Source organism: Cyprinodon variegatus, unplaced genomic scaffold (assembly GCF_000732505.1).
Source record: "Cyprinodon variegatus isolate N-32 unplaced genomic scaffold, C_variegatus-1.0 Scaffold579, whole genome shotgun sequence".
Taxonomy (NCBI): Eukaryota; Metazoa; Chordata; class Actinopteri; order Cyprinodontiformes; family Cyprinodontidae; genus Cyprinodon; species Cyprinodon variegatus.
This window is the reverse complement of record NW_015151032.1, coordinates 226,407-230,344: the sequence shown is the minus strand read 5'-3', so window position 1 is coordinate 230,344 and position 3,938 is coordinate 226,407. Positions and strand designations below refer to the sequence as shown.

Below are 3,938 nucleotides of genomic sequence, written 5' to 3'. Positions count from 1 at the left end.
TGCTAACCTCAAGCCTCAGACCTCTGCCTGCCATCTGCCTCCGAACCCACCTGGTTCCCTCCTTCGGCCTGCTAACCTCAAGGCTCAAGCCCCTAGTCAGTCACCAGCCTCAGAATCCTCCTTGGACTATCTCCTCTGCTGCTCTACTCAGCTCCAGGCAGGAACCCAGCTTAGACCAGCCCTGGACCTGATGACATTCTGATCAGCTTATTCTAATAAACCTTTGAACTTTTTCCCTGCCTCCTCCGTGTGTGTTCTGCATTTGGGCTAGTAACACAACCCATCATGACAGAACACTGCGGCCAACAAGCTAGCCCCGCGGAAACACCCTCAGACTCCTTCAATCGTATTCTCTGGTTCTTCAAACAGTCCATAGATGATCTTTCCAGCATTACACCACCCCGTGAACGGATATCTGCAGCTGATATAATTACCACCGAACTCAAGAAATATCCAGACATCAACAATAACAATAAGCCGGATATGTCAACCTAATCAGCTGGAATATTCAGGACGCTTTTTCAAAAATACCATTCAAACTTTCTCCACCTACCTCCGGACCTGATTCTCCATCTGCTGCAGCTGCTGGTCCGCCTTTGCCTTCTGCCTCCTCCGGGCGTAGGAATCGCCGCCGGGGTAAGAGAGCCACATCTTCTTCTGTGGTTCTGCTCCTTCTCCGGTGGGTCAGTCTGACGCCTCCATCCTCCCTGTAGTCCAGCCAGCAGCAGTAATCAGTTCAGCTTATTCTAATAAACCTTTGAACTTTTTCCCTGCCTCCTCCGTTGTCATAAGCGCAACTACAAACGATTATTTACATATGAGCCATGATTAAAAGTTGAATTTCAGATGGTTGTGTTTCTATGAAACATAAACAAGCTGCAGTGTGACTTCTGTAATAAATATGCCACCATGCTGATCATTGAGAGTATTTACAATGTGGCACGCGAAAAAAAAAGCAATCTGGCACCTTTCACCTGATTGTAATTAAAGGTAAAGTGGAGGATCTTTTCCGGGTGGATCATCAAAATAAGTGGTCCTCCTAATTGTCAATCATTCTGATCTTCTGATCATATTCACTTCAATCTGACATAGTATAAAATTTGCCAATTTGCTTTTGGAAAGTAAACTTTCAAAATTCGCGAAGATCCTCCACTGTACTCTAAATTGGAGCGGGATCACGGTCAGTCTACAAAGATTACATCACCAACAGGAATCAAAAAGATTGCTGAATCCCTATTTTCAAAATAAGTTCATTAAAATGGATGTTTAACTGCCTGCTTACAACACATCATAAGAGTCAAATTTTGTAGGTCATCCAGTATGAAGCACTCCAGAATTAATAGTTATTACAGCTTTTTGTCACACAAGCATTTAGTGCTTCTTGATGGGCTGCTTCCTCTGACAGCTACTGTAATTTGTAAATCTTGTCTTTGCCTTCAGCCTGTCACATTTCAAAGGAATGCAGGCGTGTGCCGTCACCTCATGTGTAAACACAGAGCGCTGACCTCACAGTGACCCAGGGCAATCAAAATTTAGGCACACTTGTCACTTGGCTGATTTCTCACCTAAAATGCTTAGACGTGTTAGCTGTTCTCACTGTTTGATTTACAGTAGGCAAAGTTACACTCTGGGCTTCAGGTTTGGGGGATCTTTGGATTAATACATTCTTAATAGCTTACTGTGTTCCTTCAATCTCTTAAAAAAAAAGGTTCTTTCTTTTTACTTTAAAAGAGCTGTGAAAGACAATTGATAAAAAATAAGTTGTATTATGCTTCATTTACTTTTAAGTACACTTTAAAAGCAGTGAATTCTACTTAAATTTAAAGAAGATCAATATTATCTGACTATAAAATGTAACATTTTGATTGTATATAAGCTTATGACATTAATATGAACATTTACTGAATAGCTCTTTGATTTGACATGAATCATTTGGCTCTAATGAGGTAGAGACTTTCACTGATGACAGATTTGTGATTGATTGATTTACAACTAGATACACCTCCGGCTGAAAGTTTTTTGAGGTCTTACCAAAAGAGCCAGCAGGGCTCATCGTGAAGCTGAGAAAAGCGTCACCCTCTCACAATCACTCACGGCTCAGCACACATCTCACCTGGGGCAATCTGCACATACTGAGCTTTACGTGGGGTACTAACTAGGTATAATCTGCTGGAGCCAATACACAACATTAGTGACCAGCCCCCCTTCTACCAACTGGATGCTACCCCTCCTCCTGCAGTTATCTGAAAAGAAGAGGGAGAGTCGTTAGTGGGGGTCTCACACAGCCCACTTGTTCAGGCCCCAGCGGGGGTTTCGATGCAGGGCGGTAGAGATAGGGGAGCAGGGTGAACACAAATCAATTCATATCCAACACAGCAGTAGTGATAGCTTAAAAACTGAAATGTTACGTGAAATCACATCCTTTAGGTCACCTTGTTTGTTCAATTTTTCTCCTACTTTAAAATCTCTTTCTGTGGGCATGTCTGAGTGAAGTTTTAGTAATTGACATAGTTCCTCCCCTTTGCACAGCAGGGTTGGACCAGGCTAATCATGTCCTACTGTTGTTACATGCCAAAGAAGATGTAAAGATTAGTTCCGGTATTCGGATTCCTGGATGTGTCTGTCCTCCTCTAGCATTAATCCAGGCTGAGGTCCATTTCCATTCATTTAACTCATTTAACATATTTTCATGGAAAAAAGTGAATGTGTTAAAAGCTCTTTGATCATCCCAAAGTTTGATTACGAAGATAAACAAGATAATATAAACTGTATCACTACTGGAAATGCTTTGCACCTGCCATGACCTCACCAGAACAAAAATAAATAAATAAAGCGATTTAAAGCCATTTTAACTTCACTATTTTAGCTTTCAATACCTCAGAAACAGTCCTGAAGTGATCCCACAAAATCTGCGCCTGGTGGTGAGGACACCCCCTGCTGGCAGAGAATGGTAACCCACCCTACTTCCTCTGAAAGAATAAAAATAAAAAAAGTTTTGAACCAACCTTAAAGTAAAAGAGTGCTGAGTGATAAACTTCTTAAAATAACTGTTAGTTGTAGGTTTGCTATCTTATCAGCAATTTGCTGACACTCACAAGTGTGAACTAATTGACTAATTAATAGTAAGAGGCAAAACCTTCGATGCTTCCTTTGTCTCTATTAAAAATTGCATTTCTTTTATTCTACCACAAATTCTCAATTGGATTTAGTTTTACCATATGGATCTGCTTTAATCTAAACAGCTTTACTGAAGTTCTGAGAGCATGTTTAGTGTATCCCTGTTGAAGGTAAACTTTTGCCTCAGGCTCTGTTTGCATGACAACCCTCCATCCAAACTTGGACTGTTTTTCCAAATACTCAGGACTTTACTAGATATGTTAAAAATCACCACTAAAAGTTAGCATGTTCTTTGTAACTCAGAGACATTTACATTCGTACATGCAACCAATGCTTTAAAAAAAAGTGCCATTAAGTTATAATGTGCCTGAGCCACTGATTTCCCAGACAGGAAGATTAGGGGGCTTTTCCACTGCCTGTTGAACCCCTGAGGCTCAAATAGCCTTGGTAGCATTTCGATAAACACATTCACGGCTAATTTCACTTAAGCTCTGTCCCTTCTCAGAGATCGGTCTGAGAAACATTCCCAAGATTGTTAGTAGGGGTGGGATTGTATTTATCATGATATTTAGAAATACACTTGCCTTCATTGCGATGCAACGTCTCCCATGATCAATGCAGGACATTGGTGACCTCACGCTTTCCCAGACATGGAGGGGCTGCTGCTGTTCAGAGTAGCATTAAAAAAAATACACAGACATGCATTAAATAAAGCAAAATCCACTTTACTAATGCTTTTGATGAAGAAATAGCACTATGACACAGTCGAAAAACTACACTTAAACTATATAGTATAGGTCCATTTATTATAAACTGTTTAA

General features: G+C 40.8%; 1 long non-coding RNA gene across 1 annotated transcript in view; it reads right to left on the bottom strand.

Annotated features, from left to right (window-relative positions):
• Window positions 1-2,965, bottom strand: part of LOC107095858 — a 3,700-nt gene extending 735 nt beyond the window's left edge. The window contains exons 1-2 of the long non-coding RNA XR_001481760.1: window positions 2,032-2,965; window positions 554-707 (exon numbers count right to left, since the gene is read on the bottom strand). This is a non-coding gene — a long non-coding RNA (uncharacterized LOC107095858). The remainder of the gene's footprint in view (window positions 1-553; window positions 708-2,031) is intronic.
• Between the last annotated feature and the right edge of the window lie 973 nt (window positions 2,966-3,938).